Raw genomic sequence first — 25,517 nt, forward strand, 5'->3', positions numbered from 1 at the left:
AAAAAATATTTTGGCATGAAGTTAAATTTTAGAGTTATTTGCCTCTGTGGTATCACCTAGGCATTCCAATCATAATAGTCTTTCCAGGCATCTCCCTTTTTTGCTCAAACCTAGAAAAACCTCTCTATGTACTCTGCTTATATACACCCCAGCATTGGACAAGGGTTACAGAAACACACACAGCCTTTCTTTGTTGTTCCACTTTCTTGTCTTAAATCGCAAATGAGTCCTTAAAACCACTCACCCAACCTATTATATTTCCTCATAAATGTTATTTTCCATTCTCTCAAAAAATCATATTTCCTCCTATCCTTACAAAATCCTGACTCCCCTCTCTCCCTCCACATTCTCACCAGATAACTTCTCTTCTTACTTCACTGAAATACGGGAGCAATGTTACCAAAACTTGGTACTTGTCTAGAAGGCTGCAACAGAAGAACAAGGAGGTGGTTGAGGAGAAGAAAAGTTTATTACTTTGCCGGCAAAGGAAGAAAAATGGCAGACTCTCATTTCAAAGTCCAAATTTCCCGACATAAGCAGAAATACAGAGCTTTTAAACGGAGGGCCCTCGGTTCTAGGCTATTGTCACATGCTTGCATATCTATGGGAGCAGGGGCGACTACTCAGTTACAGCAATCTGAAGGCAACTACCTCAAATTCCTACCATTACATTTAATATTGTCTTAAATCCCATGCCCAAATTATGCCCCTTACTTTTTGGAAGAATTTTTTCTAATCCTACTTCAATACCTGCCTTGCACTTCTTCTTAGCATCCTATCTTGTTTTGCTAACTGAATTCTCCTATTACTTCTTGCTATTTAAGCATTGATTTTACACCTAAGATCATTTCAAGCTTTTACCAAATATGCTCTCATCCAAAATAAAACAAAACAAAACCAAAAATTCCAAAACAAAAATCCAATTTATTCCTTAATTCTTTCTAATCACTGTCCTTCTCTATTTTCTGTATAACAAAACTTCTTGACATATTGGTCTTTGATTATTGTTTCTGTTTTAAATCTTGTCATTTTCTCTTTAACCCATCACATCTTGAAATCGTATTTGTCAAACTTGTCAATGGCCCCCATTTTACAACACTAAATAGTCAATTCTCACTACTCATCTTTCTTAATGTCTGGGAAATATGTAACACAGTGGAAAGCTTTCTTCTTTTTGAAATCCTTCCACTCACTCTACAAGGAAACCCAAATCTTCTCACTTTCCACAAACTGCACTGGCTGTTAATCTTTCATCTCTTTGCTTATTCTTTCTCATCTTTAAATATTTGAGTGTCCAGGGATTAGTCTTTGTCCCCTTCTCTTCTCTAGGTATGTTCACTTGGTAAGTGACCTCATTAGTCCCATAACTATAAATGTCATCTTTCCAAATGCAAATCTCTAGAGCTTGTTTCTGCCATGAGAATGTGTGTGTGTGTGTGTGTGTGTGTGTGTATGCACGTGCGTGCTTGTGACACTGTTAGGCAGATAGTCGGGGCCTCTGGCTCTCCTGGGGACAAGGGGAACAAGTGCCCTACTTCAGGTAACCACAGCAAGAGGGAGGAAGAGTGCACTGCCCATCAGAACTTAGCACCTAGGGAGTCCCAGAAGAAGGAATTCCCAGAAAGCCAAGCAGTGTAGGTGCAGTAGGGTCTGGAAGATGACCAAAAGTAACTTTGGGCCAATTATCATGTCTTCAATGTAAATCTGCATTGCAGTTTTGCCCCCCAAGTGGGCTTCCAGAGAAGCTTATGGGAAATCCCCACGCTCAATAAGACTCAGGTTATATAATTAACAGATGTCCATTAAGGTGACACATGAGCCATGCCTGCCAGGGAAGGTCCAACCCAGACAACATAAAATGAAACTTTAGTTAATAGGGCCTCCTGTAGCAACAGGGGGCCATTTGCTGTATCTTGCATTTGCTCAATAAACTTTGCCTCTTGCTTGCTTTGCTGTCGGGTATGTCCTGTCATTCTTTGGCAAGAAAGCACAAAGAACCAAGGGCAGATCACCAAATCTGACAATATTATTCACATACCCAGTGAATGAAATTAGAAAAATTTTACCCCAAAATATATTTATTTGTCATATATTGTGATGCTGCCATGAATTCCACAGATAGATGCAACACTGCAAATCTGTCTTTTGTGGTGGGGGATTGGATATTTACATCTGTAGATAATATGCATTAATATAGCCGGGTCTATCCTTTCCCAATCTACAAAAGATTAACTGAGTCTGACACTTTTAAAGGTCAGAAATGAAACATTTATCATACCAGTAAGGTTTCATTTACATAACAAATCATTTTTACTTGCTACTTAAACCTCTTCCTCTCTCCTTCCTCAAATCTGTTTTTCTGCTCTCCAGCCCCCATTCTTTAAAAATCTCTGTACCTCCTTGAGAATTTGAATCTTCATTCTGAGAGTGTCTGTGTATACATGTTTAAATAAGTTTGTAACCTTTTGCTACTATTGATCAATCTGTTTCATGCACATGATTTTTCAGCAAATTTAATAGGACAAGAGCCTTTGTTCCTAATACTAGCTTATAACCAACTAGATTTCTCCATTTAGATGTACAATCAGTATGTCAAACACAATGTATTGATTGTCCTGATTCTCCTCAATATCTTTACAAAAGTAAACAGTACCAACATTCAATTATTTGCTTAGGACAAGACATTTCTAAATTCTCCCTTTTCTTTAGGCCTCATATGCTCATCAATCTCATTTGTTGCCTCAATGGCCAAACAGTACCTCAAATTCATTCAATTAATTTTACCTTATCAGGGGATTCCAAGCCATGACTACCATTTGCTCTTACACCATGGCAATAAACCCCTAAAATTTCTTTACTTAAACTCTAGCCCCTTCTCTGTATAGTCTACCCTTGTAGCATCGAGAGTGATCTATGTATGATGTAAATTATATCATGCATTCCACTTAGCAGAATCTTACCGTAGCTTTCTTTACAATTAGAATAAAAACAAAATGCCTTCCCCTGGACTACAAAGACCTATGTGATCTAGTCTCTGATTAATTTAGGATTTTTTTTTTTTTTTTTTTTTTGCTATGGTGATACATGCTTGGACTAGAATAGTCTCCCCTCAACATTGTTATTGTTTTCTCCCAAGCATTTTTAAGATTCTAATCCAATATTTCATTCATGAACACCCTGTCTAAAACAGTCCTCTGGAAACTTATCACCAAACTTTTCATATTCTAATGCTATTTCTTTTCTTCAGAAAATGTATTATATACATAGATGATGTGTATGTGTACACACACACACACACAAAGAAAGAGAATGGGCAAAAATTCCTAATCCACAGGTTTCCCACTGAAGCTCTCTCTTGGTGGGCTTCTGGAAATTCCAGGACCACATCAAAGGAATTGTGCATATATATTTGGTGCTGGGGGAGAGAGAAGGAGCAGGGACAAAGGGTATACACAGCTGAGAACAATAAAGTGAAGCTTGTTAACTTGTAAAATCTACAATGATTTTCCCAGCATGGCCTCAAGGTACTGTGCTGTGAAAATTTTACTGTTTATGACATCTGATAATGCTCAGGCCTATTACCAACCCACTGAGGGCTCCAAGGCCAATAATAATTTCTGTGCTCTTTCACTTTTGTGAATTATGAATATTCTAGAATAAAACCTTTGAGTAATTTTTCTTTGTTTATCTATAACAAATCTTGGTTTGCCTTTATGTTGATCTCTCAGTGTTTCTACATATGTTGCTTTAATGATAAGTACCAAATAAATTACTAGATTTGGCAAACAAGTTAGAATATCATTAACAACCATTTAAGAAAATTAAAATAGCCCTATGTAAATTAAAGTACTTGAGAGCCTACATTTGAGAGTATCTTTTGCAATTTAACTTGTATATCATTTTGCCCAATCAATAGTGAAACATAATTCCTCTATAGTGTTATCTTAAAGAAATTTTGAAGATGCTACATTATTGAAGAAATTTTTTCTCACTAAACATTAATTTCACTTTAAAAAGTTCATTGATCTAAATGAATTTAAACATAATATAAACTGCTCTTTTCTCTCTTATATTGTATATATTATATCTCCTTATTTTTCCTCAGCTTTTAGTTCCAAACAAACATAAAATGAAAAGATTGTTAAATGAAGACAGCAAAAGAAATTGTTTAATTTCAGGAAAAAAGTCAACCCTTCATTTTTTCTTACTTCTTTACTTTTAATGCTACATTTTTGGAAGGAGAGGTGGCTAGTTGATTTCTATTGTCTCTCTTATTTAGAAAACAATATCTATCTGAGTACTATAAAGAAAAATAATATTGGAAAAATAGTAAATCTTTATCAAACTACAGTAAGAGTAAGATGTGTCCATAAAGTCTATTCCTTCTCTCTCTCTCTCTCTCTCTCTCTCTCTCTCGGGGACCCAGAGATGGGCCCACAGGCCAGATCCCATCCCCCAGATCTTGATCATATTGCTCAGGGGCAGAGGAGAGATTTGTGAATTAGTCTTGGGAGGTGAGGGAGCCAGTATGGGCAGATCAGGGGGAGAGTGAAGTGTGGTGCCTAGCTGTAGCATCCTCATGGGACACCCCTCCACCCACAGAAGTGCCATGCTTTCGGCTCAGGTCAGGATCCTGGGCAGGGAACATCCTGGCCCACATCATAGTGGTGGGACAGCTCAGCTGGCTTAAGCTCCTGGCTGCTGGCTGATCCAGGGGAAAACTGTGGATCAGGGGAGTGTGCAAAGGAGCAAGACTGACTCTAGACTGCTAGATTGTGAATCTCAGATGGTCCTGCCCCCACAAGCAGACTTTCTGGTTGAGTGGGGCCGCTTCAGCCCTTCCATGATGGCTTTGCTCAGAAGCTGGGAGCAGACCCCTGCTGAAACATATCTTGCCAGTTTTTGTGGAGCCTGAGGGCAAGCTCACCCAACTCAGCCCCACCCAGCAGCACTCCTCCACCCATCTCTGCTGTGGCAGAGAATAAGGACTCACCTGAAACACCAGGGCCCCACCCATCACCTGGGTGGGGCATTCAAGTGCTTCTCCTGAGGGATTAGAGCCAGTCCCAGGACCCAAAAACAACATTGCAGCATATTCCTTTCAGCAAGTGCCAGCTACTGACAGGGAGGTAAATTTGCATACCCTTTACAGCATTTACTGACTCAATCATAAAAGGTGTGGTTGATTCTCACCCACAAGGTTCACCTACTCCCTCAGAGATTAAACTGGGAATTCCATTACACTTCACACTGCAAAGAAGACCACAGGGCTAGGGAAAGAGAAGGGATTTCAAAGACCTTCATCCTCCCTCATCAAAGATACAGGGAATCTGCCCACTTACATAGCTCACCACTCTAATAGTGTACAGACAACTAGCAAGTGAGAAAACCACCACACCAAATATATCTATAACCAAGGCATCCATCCATTATGTAGATTGTCATCAAAGCACCCACAAGCAAAGCCAAAGATTACCTAATATATGCTACAAACACACCATATGAGTGAGGTAAGGGGAAAAAGCCTTCCCTAAACAAAGGAAAATTCCTAAATAAGAAGCAATAGCTGCTCCAGATGAGAAAGAATCAGCAAAAGATCTCTGGAAGTATGAAGATTCAGAATAAAAGGTCTCCCCCAAAAGGGAACACCAGCTCTCTAGCAAGGAATACCAACCAAAATCAGAATATTGAAATGACAGATAAAGAATTTCAAATATGGATTATAAACAAGTTCAACAAAATACAAGAGAAAATAGAAAATTGACACAAAGAATCCCCGCAAATATCAGAAAATTAATGAAAAATTCACTAAAGAAACCCAGTTATTAAAAAACATTAAAATAGAACTTCTAGAAATGAAAAATTAATTCAAGCAAATACAAAACACATTGTAAAGTCTTAAGAATAAACTAGATCAGGCAGAAGAAAGAATCTCAGAGCTTGAAGATGACTCCTTTGAATTAAACAAGTCAGTCAAAGATAAAAAATAGAGAATTAAGAGGAAGATACAAAGCCTACAAAAAATATGAGATTATGTAAAAAGGCCAAACATAAGAATTATAGGCATCCCTGAGGGTGAAGGAAAAACACACATAAAGATTGGAAAATCTATTTAAGGGAATAATTTGAGGAAAACTTTCTAGTCTTGCCAGAAATTTATATATCCAGGTACAAGAAGCTGAATGAACACCTGGGAGATTCATTGAAAAGAGGCAATCACAATGACATATAGTCATCACACTGGCCAAAATTAACATGAAGGAGGAACTCCTGCAAGCCATAAGGCAAAAATGTTGGGTAACTTACAAAAGAAAGCCTATCAGGATAACTGCAGATTTCTCAACTGAGACCTTCCAAGCCAGAAGTGATTGGGGCCCCATCTTCGGTCTTAAACAGAATAATGGCCAGCCTAAAATTTTGTATCCTGCAACACTAAGTTTCTTATATGAGGGAGAAATAAACACTTGTTCAGACAAGTAAACACTAAGGGAATTTTTCAAGGCCAAAATAATGATGAAAATTTTAGTACATTAAATATATAAACCAGTAACATAATTATCAAGTAGTATGTATTGTACATAATTGTGTATGTTATACTTTTACACAACTATCAGTGCAGTAGGTTTGATTATACCAGCATCATCACAAACATGTGAGTAATGCATTATGCTACTACTTTATGATGGCCGTGAAGTCACTAGGCAATAGGAATTTTTCAGCCTCCATTACAATCTTATGCAACTGCCATCTTATTTAAGGTCCATTGTTGACTGGAATGTCATTATGCAGCCAATGGTTGTATTTAAAAAAGCCTCATAGTAAAGGCAGATCAGTTTCTGTAGTGTCTGTGGGGGGAAATAATGAAGACTACAATGACAACAAAATAATTTGTCAAGAAGGTCTTTGCTATGTCACCTCTTTTATTACATGAAATCTTTAACTTTTGTATTTTGACTTTCATGGAGACATATTTATTAGGATCCCTAACATTTAAAGAAAGAAAAAGTAAAAATAATGAAAACATCTCAGGTCTTTATTTATAAATTGTTAAATCCAAATCGGGAAGATACTGAAAGCAGATCTGTTTCAACATACTGTCTATTAAAATCAAAAAGAAATTAAGATACAGAAAATGTAACAGCATAATAATTAAATATTGCACAATTAGTTGTGCCTTTAAAAAAATTATAGATAGCAAAAGAAAATGTTATTCAAAACCAACCACCCAAGAATCCTGGCTAAAATACTTGCAAGGGTTCATCACGAATGGTTTTATAATTAACAAAAGCATATACATAAGGCAGTGATCAGTAATAATAATCAGTTTGTAATGAGAAATAGAGATTGTAGTTTGATATTCTATAACTGAAATAAATATTAGAATTTTTAAATATAAATTCTCCCTGTGACTCTGGTGTATGTTAAACATTTACCATGCTGCAACTGGAAGTTGATTCAATGAATCTAATACTCTTTTGTTCACATGGTATTCATAATTACTTTTCATTTCTAATTACTTTGCATTAAATCTGACTGTGGAAATAAATTTGGCATATTTTTCTTATCTCTGAACAAGTCATGAATTAATTTCCAAAGGAAATGAAAATTCAGTCTATTTCCATAATGTTAGTTATCAAATGTCCACAATTTATTGTCTCAAATAACAAGATACAAATGAAAAAATATTAACAAGAGGGTCATTTCAGGATAATTTGTCTTGGGTAGTCCAGAATTGTATTAAATCCAATTTGGGGCAGAATTTGCCTGATAATGCTTAACTTCATATATTTTTATCTTATGTTTTCTTAAAACTATTTCCAAGTCACTTATCATGTTGTATCAAGACAAGATGTCTTCTTGCAGATCATAGCCCTTAGGTACAAATTGCACTGTTTTTGGTGTTGTACCTTTTTCTAATTGCTTAGTCCATTCAAGCTGCTATAACAAAATACCATAGACTGAGTGACTTACAACAAACAGAGATTTATTTCTCACAGTTCTGGAGGTTGGGAAGTCCAAGATGAAGGGGTCTGCAAATTAGGTGTCTGGTGAAGATCTACTTCCCAATTCATAGGCAACTGTCTTTTTCCTGTGTCCTCCCTTACATGGTAGAAAACACGAGACAGCTTTCTGGGGTCTCTTTTATGAGGGTATTAATCCCACTCATGAGGGCTCCACTCTCATGACCTAAGCACCTCTCTAAAACCCCATCTCCTAACACCAGCACTTTGGGGATTCAGGATTTCAATATAAGAATTATGTGGGAACATATTCAATATTATAGCATCTAATTAGAAGAAATTGGAGGAATGGAAAGTTGGCTGTCATAAATTTTTGGAAGAAAGTATTGTCAATATTTACCAGTATTAAGCCTGATATTAAAACAAACAAACAAAAATTGTGGCATGTGTTCATACTTTTCAACGTACTTAGGGTTTTTAGAAATAATCTTGGAGAGAAAATATGAAAAAAAAAATAAGATGACTTGCTATTTGAATTCTGCTATAGAAATGGATAGTATTTTTAGAGAAACATAATTGTTTCTCTACAAATGCCTCAAATGTAACTTTTCTATAAAGAGTCTTTCAACATCTGGAACACAGAAACTAATCATAGATATAGTCTGAGCTACTTAACTCTGATTGTATTCTATTTTTATCTTTAGGACCAATAAGCACATAGGCAGTTTTTATGAGAAATCAAAACTGAAAACTTAAAACCAAAGGCAAAAGAAAAGATTCCTTCAAGTCTTGGAAAATATGTAGTGCTGTCCCAAGGCCACTCTAGCCTGGAAGGAGAAAAAAAGGAATGTGGCATGGAGATTGTAATAGCTGCTCTAGCCCTCAGTAGCACTTCCTGACTTGCAAGCTGAAGCCTTGCAAGCATTTTAGAGAGAAGGCATTTATTTTTCAACAAGTCAGCAGTTCCTAACAAATATCCACCTATGCACACAGCCTTTAGGCTGCATCTAAATTATTGATGAGTTTACTAACTTGCTGATAGCAAAGCTTTTCTGGTCCCAGGTTTCCAGTATGCAAACACTCAACTACTCCTTCTTGAGAGTGAAAGCCTTTTTAATTGTCCTTGATCCTTCATCAATAGTCAATTTTTTAAAAAAGCAGGAAAAAAAAAGAAAGAAAATTACTTCTCAAAATCTTTGTGAGATGTACAACAAAGCCTGGTAGATTTGATTTTTTTTCCAAATGAGACAGAGATGGTTTTAAATTTAATTTCTGGGTATAAAGTTTTAGAAAGAATCATTTGAAAATAACAATAAAATTATATACTTTAAAATGATGCAATGCAAGTTTTACACATACTGAGCAACAGAGCTCATTTCAGGAAGTCATAATAATTAAAATTAGCTTACAAATATTGTCTTAATAAGGTAAACCATATGTTAGTCCAGTGTTCTAGATGCAGTATTCTATTTATTTGGGCATGCAATTAACCACAGCCATATGACCAATTAACTATAAGCCCATTGATTTTTTGACAGGTTTATAAATATATAACATGTCAAAAGAGGTTTGGAAGATAGACTCTCCCAAATTATCAAATTATTGGATGTCAGTCAAGGAGGAGATGAAAAGGGGAAAAAATCATTTCCTTAGTATACCTGTTGTATTTTCTCTACTGCAAGGTTTCCCAAGTTTGGCAGTGTAGACCTTTTGAGCTTTAAAATTCTTTCTTGTGATGGGCTGTCCTATGCTTTACAGGATGTTTGACATCCCTTTGGCCTCAACTTACCAGAGACCAGTATCAACCCTCCCAACATGACGACAATCTAAAATGTCTCAAAAGTTTCCAAAGAGTGTCAGGGGTCCCTAGGTAGAAGTGGGGGAGTCAAATCATCCCCAGTTGAGAAGCTCTGTTCTAATGAGTGGAAATCTAAGAATCAGTACTAGAGCAAAGTAGAAAAAAAAAGTTCTGTACCCCTAAATTGCAAAACATATAATTCTGCAATCTATTGAATAACAAATCGGAAAACAAAATTAATTTTAGAGTCAAAGTATGTAATGTACATAACAAAATTTTAACCAATCATAGGACTTTGAGCCAATTCTCAATTAAACAGCAGTCATATACAGAGATGTATTACAGAAATTATCTCTAAATTCTATTTTTGTTATGTTGAATCAATTACAACCAAATAATTTGAATTGGATCTCCCTTATCTTTCATTGTTCATTTTCTTACTTAAGTGCTTATTGATGGCACAGTGCCCAGAAAAGATGAAATAGGATACGCCAGGATAAACCTTAGAGTGGGTCTTTAGTCAATGAATGGTGGGCAGGTGCTTATGCTTTGGTAAATTTCCTTGAATTACATACACGTCTTTGAGTAAATGCACATAAAATACCCAGTTAACTGGCTAGGTTACTTATTAATATTAATACAAGTCCAATTTTTCTCTATTTTATTCATTTGTAGAACAAAATTTTTCTAACAGTTTCTAAAAAAAGTATTCAAATTTATTCCACTATGGTAGGACTGAAAGAAATCTCAATTAACATGAGTCTGTATATTATCTAAATGTTTTGTGGGTTTATGCTGAAGTCTCTTACATGTGCTAAGGGCATAGCATAGAAAAAGTTAGTTTTGTTAGATTCCCTAATAAATCTGCAATCCCAAAAGTCAGAAACTCCTGAAGCACTACTAATTATGTTTTTAATATAAATAAAGTCAAATATGACAATTTAGCAGAGCAGTACAAAAAGATTTTATTATGTCATTTTGGTTTTATATGATTAAAAATAGCATAACAAAAAGAAAAACATAAAGTTAATAATTTGGATGTTTGCAACTAGTTTTAACTATCAGGTCATGAGATTAAGTAAAGACTCTACTATTATATTTGAATATTTTAAACATAACTTCATACAGAATCTATTTCTAAAAAGTAATTCATTAACAAAGATATTAAAATATCTTTCTAGCTAGCTTTCTAGCATTCCTAAACAATGTGGATTTAATTCAATCTGTCTTTATTTGGTCTCTAGATATTTAAGTTTTTGTTTGTGAGTTCTATTCTTTTCATTGATATAAGAGGAAAAAATCCCTTGCCAACAACCTCCTTCTAACTTTTCTAATGAGATGTCATTTTTTACAGTTTTAGAAATGCAACTGTCCTTGATTGCTACAGCTTACTTGAAATATTTACTTGAAATATGCAATCACGTGCATGTTGCTCATTTTTCAGTCTTTTCTTTCAGCACTATGACAAGTTCTTATACTCATCATTTAAATATAATGTGTAGGTTGCTTTGTTCACATTCTTCTTTTGTGCCTAGGTATTATATAATAAAATTGTCAAAAGTACCTGCCACCATATCCATTTTCAACCAATTTTTATATTCTTATCTCCTGCTATATACTATCACAGTGTCCTTGAATAGCTATAACTTTTAATTTTTCTGAGTCTTTGCACATATTGTTTCTTCTGGAAAATATCCATTTCTCATGGATAACATTAAATATCATGATCTGTACTGGTCCTTCCAGATGTTCTCACAGCTGCATCATTATGCTTTCATTGTATAACTCCATGAGTGGATTTTCTTATTAACTTCTTTGGAGTAGAGATCTTATCAAAATCATTTTTCTATACTTAGTCTGTAAAACATAATCTGGCATGTCCATAGGGCTCACTAAATCATAAACAATGACAGAATGAATTGATGACCACAACAGTAACTTTTAAAGTCACATAGAACATTGATGATAATTTTTGGAAGCTTAACTTACTTCCAAAAGTAATATGGAATCATTATAAATTATTGATGGTATGAGTTGAAAAATATTACTTGTGTAATTTGGGAGATAACTACTAGGAGATTGAAGTCTGACCCAGGGAAACAGTATAAAGCAGAAAAGTCAAACTGGAAGTTACAGCAAAAATGCAGACAAAATGTTATGAAAGATTGAATTAGGTCAGTGTTAGTAGCCATGAGAAAAAGAGATAGAGAAATAGTGTTTCTCTGTATTATGATAATCTAGAAAGAAAGAGTGCTGTGTATACAGAAGTAAATTAATCTATTATTAATTATATGCTATTATCAATGGTGATTAAGAATTATAATTATATATATCATTTAATGTTTAATAAAAGTCAGGTACTTAAGTGGCTTAAATGTTTTATATCATATCATTTCTAAGCAATTTATATAGTTGGCATCAGTAGTCTTATTTTATAAATAAGTTAATATTTGTAAGTCACCAGTTGCTTAATGCTAGGACTAGATTTTAAATACAAGTCCGTCTCTTGAACTGAAATAGCTCTTGTGAGACATTTAGTAAGTTTAATGAAAGCAAATTAGACTTTAATTAGGTATGGATAATATAGAGAAGACAGGTAATTTTCTAATTTTTTAATTCCAGATCATTATAGAGTTATCTGCATTCAATCATCATTCTCTCACTAAAATCACATAATTTTAGGCTCTAAAGTGTTTCTGATGACTCTTCAACTTGCCATTTTTACTTGAATGGGAAAATCTAGCTTATTTGCAGTAACATATTTATAGTAACTAAGCCTGGTGAGGGAGAAAACTAATAATAATTAAATAATAAAGGTAGTGATTCATAGATGGTTGGAATTTAGAGAGCATAAGAAATTTATTGTATAACAATTAGAAATCTTAAAGATCTGGATGCTGAGCTATTGGTCTTCATCTTACCATATATGAATGGAATTGCACATATATGAGATGGTGATGATATAAATTAAGGGTAAGGCAAGTAAAAAATCATTAACGAAACATATGTTTAATATTAAGTAAATAGTCTGAGGCAGCTCTCAAATGTAAAGCTAATAGTAATGTGAACATATATCTCAGTGTGCGGAGAGCAGTCCCTTTTTATTCCTGTTTGTCCAAGACCTTTTAGTGTTTAATGAAATGCTATTACCAGTAGTCGCATTGATATAAGCCATATGTGTTTGAGCACTTCCTCGTTGATATCCAGCTTCTACTATGTTCTCATTTAATATTATGTGAGAAACATGCTTTTATTTTTGCATGTGGTTAAATCTAAAATTCTATCAAAAATAACTAATTTTTATTTTCTCATCCTCTTTTAAATATGATGTACTTAACACTTCTGCTTCTAATATAGTTTTCAGGGTGCTTGCTACTAAGGGAAATCTTCTTGTGCAAGATCAGTTAAAGGAGGCTGGCTTGTTCTAGATATATTTTGAGAATATGGTTTTGGAGATCATCCAGAAAGATGGTACTCTACTGGTTCTCCTGTGAGCAATAGCCTATTCTACTCTGATCTAAAAGTCTTATACTGAGTGCGATGTGCACTGTCTAGGGAATGGACACACCTGAAGCTCAGACTTGGGGGGATGGGGGGGGCATGGGTAATATATATAACCTGAACATTTGTACCCCCATAATGAGCTGAAATTAAAAAAAAAAAAAAAAAGATGTAAACGGGAAACTTGTTTGGGGAGAGAGAAAGTTCACCTGTGTGACTAAATAAAAATCTTGTTCGATCAAAAAAATAAAAAATAAATAAATAAAAATAAAAGTCTTGTATATTCTCCTATTATTCATGAAACTGTGACACACCAAACTACTAGCTTGCAAGTAGAGTAAAATTTCAGAATCTTTACTGTTCTTACCAAATGACATTGAAATTTTATGTAAATATATCCTCTGGATTTTGTTTATATCAGAAATATTAAATCTAATAATTCAATAAATGAGTGTCAAAAATGCCATTCTGAATCTTTTAATAAATTGTACTTATAGAAAAAAAGTGAATACAGATGATATTAAAAAGCATCATTACTAAAGCAAAGGGGGAATTGAACATATTTAATAATAACAGGTCAAATGAGATTGAAATTGAATTCTGAAATGCTATCGTTTTTCTTGAAATATTTCAACTGAAAGCCTAATATTTGAATAAGGTTCCATATTTTTGATGTGTTAAATTTGCATTGTGTACCTCAATGAAAAATATTTAGAAGTGTATGAATTTGAATCATCTAAATGTGATGAAACATTTAAAATAAAATAAATAAATATTACACATAAAGATGTCTTAAATATAATTTAAAAAAATATTTGTCAAAGGAAGATGCTCTAAATGCAGGCAAAAAGTTAGATTATGTAAAATTAGTTGAGCTGAACTAATTGCAAATTTCAATAGGAAACAATTGAAGGGGAATAACTTATTTATTCTGAGTAGCAGGTATCTCAATGAAAACTATTACATTTACAGAGAAAAGTCAGTTAAAGACATAAGTACCTTGAAATAATTTAAGCATATATTTTGAACAAGGTTGCAAGATATTTATTTTTAAGAACCTTAAAAATAATAAGAGCATATATTTTAAATCCTCAAAAAATGCCAGTAACATATATTAGACATTTAAAGGTGAAACTCGGTAAAAATACTTAAATATGTATCAAGACTTTATCCTGCTTAAATTATTTATTAGTTTCCAAATAATATAAAAATTTTAACTACTTTAATGTATATCAATGTCTGTATACAGATGTACAGTAATATATTATATAGATATGCATACATGTGTCATAAAACAATTTGATATATATCCAAAAGGGACACCGTGAGAATATACATCTAGAATAACATAAAGCAGGTCACCACATATTACCCCTAAATCTATCCTTTAATTTACAGCAATATTATATGATCTCCATTGGGAACATAATGACAGTCATCGTTTAAATATAGTTGGCACATATCCAGAGTGTTCGGCATTCAAATTTAGGTAAAATTAAATGTAAAAAATATTGATGATATTTTTTATAAAATATTTTTAAGCCACTGGCTAATTGTGCCTTGGTCCCAATTTTCTATTTATGTTGTATAAATGAATCACAAATAATCAGGTAAATCACACCAAATGATTTTAGTAAAAAATAAATTATGCTTCTTATAAAATTTTAGAGTTGATTTCTAAAAAATATGAACTTCAGTTGAATATATGCCCTCATTATTGCTTGAATATTGTCAACTATCTAAATTTTTAGATTGGTTGAATAATTGGTATGCTGTCATACATGAAATTATTTAGAATAACATACAAAAATTTCCTATGCTAAGTCACAAATTTATGTTAATCTCCCCTTCTCTGTATGTAGATCAAATTGAAAGAGAATTAGTAGTTAAATTGTTTTAACAAATATATCAAAGCAGTCATACTTTTTAACATTCACTATTATCTGAATCAAATAATCATTAATTTTACATAATAAAGAAAAAGCCATTGATAAATTAACAAATTCAGTTTTAATATTAAAGTTTTAAAGAATCAGCTTAATTCCTAAGAAAGAATGTAGTTATGAATTCCAGCTTCTATTAAAGATATTTAAATCTAAAATAAATAGCATTTATTTGAAGCATTAAATAAAGACTGATGAAAAGAATTTTTAATGCTTTTTGAAATAGGTAGGATTAGAGAAGCCATTTTCTATTATAATAATACCATGTTTTTCTAGAGTGAATTTCTTTTTTATTGTCTCAGAATGACAAGTCAATTAGACAGAAAGTGAGATATTCACTCTCACCAACGTGAGTATTTCACCACCAATGCCTATTCATAATGCCATATGAGGCACTACCCTTTCAAACATGTAAATATATTTCATGCAAAATGTTTTCCAAAAATGGCAAAATGTAAAACTTCATTATCTTTTGTCATTGACTTTAATAAGCATAAAACTTTTTCTAGCTTTTATTAATTTTGAATATAGCATAGAATTACCAGAGAAAAAAGTTCATTGAAATCCAATTATAATCATTTATCAATTTCAAACCAAATTCATAACAAAAACAATGAAAAAAATGTTGACCGATCTTTGAGATATTCTTCTATTCAAATAAAAGGTTATAATGGTCTATAAATGTGAGTTATATGATTTGTGCTTCATTTAGTTTACCTAGGTCCTACACTGGATGTGCTGGATTTTGTACTTGGGGACCAGTAAGAAAAGATGGCATTGTCGATTTGAGTTCACCTCATTGGAGAAGAGAATTATCCTTTCCAGGGGAGTTTAAAAACTTTTTTAGGGGAGAAGTGACTATTCTTGCTTAGTATGAAGAAAATTATGACATTGAAACTTTGGTGGAGGCTAATCCTTGCCATAAGCATTGGATTAAAATCCATGCTAATTGATTCACATTAATTCATAGCCCTCTAGTTAAACCCATATTGTAATTTATTTTGTGTTTTTATGCTTCTAAAACACAAGCAGGTTATTTACCCTATATCATAGATTTAAGTAGAATTATGTTTTATCCAAAATATATGAAATTTCTTGATGAATGACAAGTTTTCTTTTTATAAGCCAATATTATACCTAACGAGATGAAGATTGTAAAGTAAGTAATTGGCTATGTTCTACTAACTTAGGTTAACATTTCTCAGGAATATAATTAGGCAGTTTATAATTGGACTCATTTCCCCATTTTATATTTCAGAATTTATTAAGAATAAGAGAGATCATGATCAATAGAAATTTTACCTATTTCCACAAAATGAGTTCTCAAGTAAAACTCTTTTAGTTCATATGTTGACTGGAACAGGAAAATGTATGGAAGTCTCTGTCCTTTTTAAAATACCTGATTTATTAAGTTGCTTGGTTGGAAGGGGGGAAATGTCAGAAAAGGGATCTAATTCTGAGGTTGGAAACTTAATGTTACTTCCTGTTATCTGTCTGTCTTGGGAGACACTTCACTCACATGAGTCATCTGCCATGGTTCTATATCTTCCTGCAATGTATTCTGTTGTCAGGTAGAATTAAACCTCATCAGTAGTATGCACAGTTACAAACTGATACCAATTGGTACAAATGACTATTTCAACTTTCTAATCACATTTACAAAACATATTTGACAATGCATAAAAATACATTTTTTTTAAATTTAATTACCCATTTGGAATATTTTCATTGATGGATTGGTTTTAAAACCCAACCACTGCTCACCAAAGGATATGCAGTGTAATAATTATACCTTATCTCCAACAAGAACATGTCATAATATTGTTTTCAGTGTCAAAGACATTTTACCATATCTAGTGGAGGAAAACAGAGGTATACTTTTGTATGCTTTTTTAGTTTTTCACTTTTGTGTGACTAGGTTACATGACTCAGTATATAAAGAGCAAACTAAAGTGTTTACTTATCTTTAAGACTAATTTGAAGTAAGCATACTATGTAGTTGAGTATACATATTTGGAGTTATGAAATTTAAAATCAGTTTTGTTATTTTATAAAAATTTTCTGTAAAAAGATATAATTCAAAAGCAAGATTCATGATGTCTGATGAAGAAAAGTACTGGATGTTTATATTACTTGTACTTACTAAAGGACTATACCACTTCTGGCAAATGTAACCATAAGCAGATGGTCTTGATGTGCTTTCACTTAACCTAATACCAAAAGAAACTGAAATATAAACTCTATGAACTATTAGCTTTAGAAGAACTGATTTAAAAAAAAAATAAAATAACAGATATTAAATAGATAAATAGATTAAGAAGAAATAAACGGTAATTGATTTAAGAATAATTTATGTTCAGTTTATTTTGCAGGTAAAATTCTGGTTAATACATATTAAATAATAAAAGTCCTGTGCCTACCTATGGTAAATTTATACTATTGTAAAATTGATATAGAGTTAAAGGCAGAAATAGTAAATGCTTTGTTTTCAATGGATTGATATCTATGATATTCATTTTCTTATCCAAGAAAATTTCTGTAGGTTCTTACAGCATGTAATAAGAGATATCATGGTCAACAAACTTTATATGTTGTAAATATCATATGATAAGAAAATGTTTTAAATGAGTCTATACCTGATAGCAAAAAGCCCATTGATAGTTGCAATAGATTTAGAATTCCTCAATGTATTCATTAGTTATGGTCCACAAATCATGCAGCAATAAGGGGTCAAAAGGATGAACAATCATGAGAACATGAAAAAGATGGAAAATCATGCTACTTGACCTGTATAGAAGGATCTTTATTGGTATTTAATAAAAACTCAACAGCTTTTAAGGTAAAGCCTGATGTCAGTCACTGGCATAGAAAGTGGAGAGAAGATGGAGACCCTTTGAGAAGGACTAGGCAACAACTCCTCAAGTGTTTAAAAAAAAAAAAAAATTCTCCCGATCCTTCCCCAAAGGAATCTACAGCCATTTACTGGGTTGATGTTCCTTGGGCAAAGGGAGATACCTAGATAATTTGAGGACTTTTAGATGTGTGGTCTGAACAGACATAAGTAAGAGAAATTCTAGAAAACTTCACTTTCACCTATTAAAGAATAGGCTTCTGAAGTCTAGATAAAAAAATGAGTTATAATTCAAGTACATCTCATGCTGTGTCCTGTGGATGTCTGGGGTGCTGTAATTTCCCTCCCGTAATGTGTAATTGGAGTAAATAAACTCAGTAGTTGCCATATCCTTTCATCGACTCCCTGACCGTGAACTAAAAGCCACTGTAGAGGGAACAATCCAGGTGGAGAATCTCTACCTGCGAGCAACAGAGCAAATCAGAATCAGTCTGGCACCCCAGGAGGTATTGCAATGATGAGTAATAACATCAAAGACTTACCAGATGCAGAGGTAACAGTCCCATCACATTTCTTTTTTTATTAATGGGGTACTATTTTAAAAACAGGATCAATCATGCCATTAAAAACAAACCATAAATTGGATCGATTTCTGTAGGGCCCAAACTACGCAGCAGGTCCAGGATACAGGTAATCTCTGTGATCTAATGATGTGACAGGCATCTTGGTGGATCATTGCACTGTGTGATGTATTGTAGAACCCTCAGTAGGGGCATTTTTTTGTAGATACCTAAGTTATTAGAGCATGTCTATGTCCCGGGGGCAGACAGCTGGTTTCAGTTTGGAAACAAAGCCCCTGGCACAACACAAAACTTTGGAAGAGAAGTAATATTGGCCTCTGGACACCAGGTGACTTTGTAATGGACCTTTCCATCATGAGCTGGTTAGCATAAGACCTACTGAATCGTAAAGTCTTCTAGGTGCTTCAGTAACCTCCTGTATGATGGAAATGGAAAAAATAAGATTGAGCATATTCAGCTCCGAAAAGCAAAAGTAAATTACATGAACATTTGTCACAGATACCTTGGAAAATATTCTTATTGGAAAAACACCTCATTATCATCTCATACATATGCATTTGGAAGAGGTTGCCTATGATCATTTAATTGGGAGGAAAACATCATACCTGATGGACAGGAAGGGTAGTGCAGTATGTTGTCGATGCTAGGTGTACATATGTTGCCACTGTGTTATATAACCCCACAGCAGTGATGGAGGGAATCCCCCCAGTAGGCTAAACTTGGAGCAAGACACTTAATTCTTAAATTTATAGAGAGGAAAAGTGACCTGAGGTATATATATACAGCCTCCTAAGTAGTTCAGGCTCCTAGAAGTAGCAAGATTAGAAAATCATAAATAAGAAATTCTGAAGAAATGGCACAGCAGTGATCACAATGTATGTGTATATTAATACTCACCAGAGGACAGCCAAAAGGGGAGCAGGCCCTAGCAATCAGGTAAATAGGATGGCTCATTCTGTTGATGCCAGCCAATCTTGTTCTTTAGTCACACTTGGGCAGGAATTATAGGCCTGTGTATTGAGTAGCATGTGCTGCTTTTTACAAGGATGTTCTAACGATTTCCAAAGCAGAATGACTAAGCTTCCAGCAGCCCAGGATAACATTGGGCTGTTTGTGGCAACACTTCCATAGTCAGTCACTTACAGCGGAATTGCTGGCATTGCACTTCTTCCTCCATTGAGGGGGCAGAGATTCTTCCTTACCGAAATTGACACCCACTGCTTTCCCTACAGTATATCTGTCAGCTTTCCCTACAGTATATCTGTCAGCATCTCGGTATCTGAGGGCTTGCATAATACCTGAATCCAACAGAATGGACTTTGCCCAACATTGCCTCAGACCTAAGAAACCTGTTGTAGAAAAAAAAGTATATGGAAAGAAAACAGCATCCTCATATCCTACCACTTACCTCACCGCACAGAATCAGCAAGTCCTAAAGGATAATTGAACGGTCTATAAAGGTTCAGATAAGGTACCAATTCAGTTGTGTCCCTCAACCACTGTCCTTTAGAACATAGTGCATGTGCTGAATTGACTACTGACAAAGAGTGCTGAATTCAGGAGACAAGGGTTGCTCGGCAGTGTTAACCCTCTCACTATAACCCCCTGTGACCAACTTGAAAAATGTATGCATCCCATTCCCACAAACTTAGTAGTTGCCATATCAGAGTTGTTGCTTGTAGAGGAAATGATACTTTCACAGGACACAGTAAGGATTCCACTGACCTGGAAGAAACAACCACTACCTGGCCTCTAGAGTAGCAGGTAAATATAGGAGTTACTATACTGATAATAAAAATTATCATAATTCCAATGACATTCTAGTGTTGTTTCTACACAATAGGAAAAGGTCGTGGTCTATCTTCAATTAAGGAGATTCACTGGTGCAACACTTGATGATCCCCTGCCAAGTGATAATTGTGAACAGCAATTGCAACCCAGGCCTGACATAGATAGGGAAATTAAGGTCTCAGACTCTTTAAAGATGAAGATCCGATCCAGGCCACCTCAACCAGGCAAGCAACCTGGGCTGTCTAAAGTGCAGACTGAGGACAGGAAGAATATAGAATGGCTGGTAAAGACAGGAGATGTTGCTCCCCATCAAGGCATTAGGAAAAGCTGCATCAGCAGAGATTCCTTGCTTCTTCCATTAACTACACCCACCCCTGCCTTGCTTAAGACTATGTAGCGATTGGGGCAGCCATCAACTTCACTGGGACTTTGTGCAGTATGCAAAATTTAATGACTAAGTGGATCTAAGTGATGAAAGGTAGGCATCCTCTTCTCTTCTGTATCACTTCCAATTATCTCCATCTCACCTCTTACTCTCCAGGATCAGTGGGTTCAGTGCATATGTCAATTCTCTCTGCACAGGTGCAAACTGACAACATCTCACCTCTGGCCGGCAGCATGCATCTAGTGGATTTTCCTTTCAGGTTTGCCTAACACAACAGTATAGGCCGTCTTGGTGTACTTGCTTGGCATTTACACTTTGGCAACTTGAAAGTGGGAGCTTCTCAATATCTAAGGTGTTGTCCTAGATAAGTGAAGGATGGGAGTTTCTAAAGAAATACTTACCCCTCTCTTCCTCAAGCAAATGGTGCTGGGGCACATTTCCCAAGGTATTTCAGAAGGTTCTATGGGATTAAGCTCCAAGCACCAAAAAGAAGACGTCTCCTGTCCATAAAAACTTCTTTATTTCTGCTTCTTGGAATCATATTTACAAATCAGCTACCTGTTTACAAGACTTTTTTCTCAGGCTCTGGTTCAAGGCATCCCAGACTAATCACTCTAGTAAGGAAAATCCTTGAGTCATATGATATAAGGAAGTCACAGGCCAGGTGTGGTGGCTTACGCCTGTAATCCTACCACTCTAGGAGGCCGAGACGGGAGGATCGCTTGAGGTCAGGAGTTCAAGACCAGCCTGAGCAAGAGGAGACCCTGTCTCTAATAAAAATGAAAAAATTAACCAAGTAACTAAAAATAGAAACAAAAAATTAGCAGAAAAAAAAATTAGCCAGGCGTGGTGGTGAACACCTGTAGTCCCAGCTACTGGGGAGACTGAGGCAGGAGGATTGCTTGAACTCAGCAATTTGAGGTTGCTGTGAGCTAGGCTGACACCACAGCACTCTAGCTTGGGCAACAGAGGAAGACTCTGTCTCAGAAAAAAGAAAAGTCACAGAAAAAATATTCAAAGAAAAATCATTTTACAAATAAGGACATGAAACCATACTCTTCTACTGAGCTATTTATTTGGTGAATACTACATTTATTAACTTACAATCAATTGAATAGGTATTTATTGAACAACTAACATTTACTGATCGCAGATGATACTACTGTGAATAGAAAGTAATTTCTGGATTATAGTTTAAATATTTTAAAAAGGCATTGAGATTACAAATTCAACATAGTTACAATACAAATGAGTAATATGAAACAGGGCAAGAGTGAATAGCAGGATACTATTGATAGTTTTTTTTAAGTGTTCAAGAAAGTACAGGTAAAGATAGTGGCTCTATTGTTGGCATTGAAGACTCATTTTTTTTTTTTTTTTTTTTTGAGACAGAGTCTCACTCTGTTGCCCAGGCTAGAGTGAGTGCCGTGGCGTCAGCCTAGCTCACAGCAACCTCAAACTCCTGGGCTTAAGCGATCCTCCTGTCTCAGCCTCCCGAGTAGCTGGGACTACAGGCATGCACCACCATGCCCAGCTAATTTTTTCTATATATATTTTTAGCTGTCCATATAATTTCTTTCTATTTTTAGTAGAGATGGGGTCTCGCTCTTGCTCAGGCTGGTCTCGAACTCCTGAGCTCAAACGATCCGCCCACCTCGGCCTCCCAGAGTGCTAGGATTACAGGCGTGAGCCACCGCGCCCGGCCTGAAGACTCATTTATTTTTGGTTCTTATTTGCTTTATATCTCTTGAATACTACTGTCAATTATCTGGAATTTGAGTTGAAAGCACTCTTCTAAAATAATTAACCAACAGAATTTTTTTGTTGTTTTTATTCATTTATTTTCCCAATAGAAATCTTTTGTGCAAGGTAGCTAAGTATAGTTACTTTAAGATGTATAGGTATATTTTAAATATATCCCCCTGTGCTTTGGAAACACAGGATGAAAACTTTCATTTCTGACATGACATTCACTTGCTATATTAAATTATGTGAATTAAGAAGTTTAATGGAGCCTCTGTTTGTTTACTGTAGAGTGTGTGCTTTGCTGCAAACCTTTTCGGGGTAGTTCTGGCTATTAAGTAAGAGAAGGTAGATAAAAAACCTGGCTCATAGTTATTACTGAATAAATAATACATATGAAAATGTTGGTAAATGGTAATTTGCTTTGTTTGATTTTTATGGATACCCAGGACAGAATATTTGAAATTGCATGGCATGTCTGGTACTTGACATGATAGGTGTTTGTCTTGATAAATACTCGAAAAAATATTAATTTCCAGTTTACTTTCAGACTAAAGGAATTTATTCTTGGGCTATTGATACCCAACATCTCTATTTGCAAGCAAATCTCTATTTGCAAGCAAATCTTATGTTTCAATAAAATTCTTAACTACATGGCAACAAACTAGATGATCAATGTGGGGAATTAATAGCCCTGACTTACAGGGCACAGTACAGTTGCCCAGACAACTGTATTTTTTATTTGGTTTCTACATTCCTTTTCCTAGGCTGCAATTGGAATTTAAAAGGTAGGCTCATCCAGCTGATGGTGTGAGTATCATTTGGCATATTATTTTTTCTTTAACAGAGTCTAAAGTTTTTAGCTTTATCCCAGAGACCCAGGATTCATTATTTTCTTCAAAGTAAATGTTTAAATAGAAGGAGAAGGACTAAGGCATCTGTTTTTTTGCACAGTGATATCTTGTAGGTGATGTGCCTTTTTACTTGGTTTCATTTCTGTTATAAAAATGCAAACTAAGGAAATAAAAACTTATTCTCAATCATGAGATGCCATATGTTTGTAAATATTTATCTCAGGTTGACTATGAAAAAAAAAAAGCACATATTTTAGTGGGATACAATTTAATCTCATCTCCAAAATATATACATATATATCTCAAAGCTATAGGGAAAAAGTTGCTATGCAACTCCTTTTGAAATTTTTTACTTTTAAAACCTGACCAAGTATAAATACAAATTTTGGAGAAGCATACCAAAATGTAATAAATCTACAGTCTGTGAGTAGCATAGTTTTTTGTTGTCTATTTTTACATTGTATTTCCCTTTTGGGCTCTACTGTTAATGTATTTCCCATCTTATGTTATTTAATTAATGATGTGAGCTGTGCCTAAGTCTGCACATAAGACCAATTTTTTTTCTTTTGAATATAGCTACACTATATATGCTATATTTAAATGTTCCCTTATCTATTATTATAATGACAAAACATTTGTTTGGAGTAAGTTTCAGCACTTTAATTAACTGATTCATTAATTTTTGAATCAATTTTCATAAAAAATTAGTGTCATAAACAGTCACCGCATTTATATCAGTGATAGCAAACAGCATTCTTGAGACAGCTACATAGTCATTAGTGGCTAATTTTAGCTGAAAATAAAGCACATTTAAGGAGATTTGGGTATTGTACCAAAAAAATTTGAAGCAGAAAGGTAAAAAATACAAAAGGATAAAACAAATGAATAAGCAGCCTATTCAGCCTTATCTCTGAAATAATTCAATTTTTTCAAAGAGCTTCTTGAAATATTGAACAGCTAAGCATTTTAATGCTATGCTTGAAAACCCGAGAGGATAAAACACAAGATTCAAGAAGTGTTTTAGAAAAAATAATTTGATGCCAGAAGACAAGAAAGATTGTTGATAAAGGAACTAATTGGAAGGCTATATCACCCTTGGAAGGTAAAGGCACAGGTTGACAGGAGCCTGAGCTAAGGTGGCTCTGTACAAATGGAAATTCAGAGATGGGTATCACAAATAAAGCCTCATCAGGTTTGTGAGCTAAAAAGATTCTGGTTAAAAACCATTAGAATCTTAAAGCAATCTTGGATATTTTAACCTTGCTGATTAGGACAGTTGTGGTAATATTAAGAAAAGCAGAAAAGTAGGAGGGAGAGCTAGTTTTTAAACTGGTGAAGGAGTATTAAGACTAATGAATTAGGAACCATTAAATAGTAAGAGATTGATCAAGCTGATTTAGGAGTAAAGCTACAGAGAGATTTATTCATATTGCATACTGAACATCACGGTGTCCTGGGATTGTAGACACTTTTTTTCTTCCCACTTCAGACCCTTACCGGTTTTGTGAAAAAGAGTTGTGACTGCTTCACTAGGTGCTTCAGTACACAGAACAAGGAAACTGATTGCAGCCAAGAGAACATGATTTACAGATAGAGTGGATTCACACAATGAGCCATCAAGTTAGAAAAAGAGGTAAGCCATTCCAAGTGTGTTTAAGAAGTAAGGCAGCCAGCCAGAAATTTGTAAAGCAAATTGGGGGGAAACAAAGAATCCCATAGAAGACAACTGATAAAGAATCAGTACTTAATGAACTTTGTGCAGGTGCAAAGGAAATGAGGACATTTTTGCTTATTAGTAATAAAGGCTTTGAAGCAAGGAGTGGACATTCCAGTATAGTTGAGTTAGACAAGAGAAGGGGATCCGAATAAAGAGATGCACACTGATTCAAATTAGAGTGGATCCATATCCAATTTTGAACCACAATATTTAGTATTTTAGCTTCTAGGTTTTAATAGAAATAGCAGAAAAATTCGATTTCACATTGTGACTTGTTTACAAATATTCTGCTTAAAATTCTGTACCCTGTGCTATGAGTTACTGTATTCAATCACTAATGTATACAATTATAATCATTCCTGACACACAAAAGCAGGTGCCCAAGCATGGTG

This window comes from Eulemur rufifrons, chromosome 4 (genome assembly GCF_041146395.1).
Source record: "Eulemur rufifrons isolate Redbay chromosome 4, OSU_ERuf_1, whole genome shotgun sequence".
In the NCBI taxonomy this organism is placed as follows: Eukaryota; Metazoa; Chordata; class Mammalia; order Primates; family Lemuridae; genus Eulemur; species Eulemur rufifrons.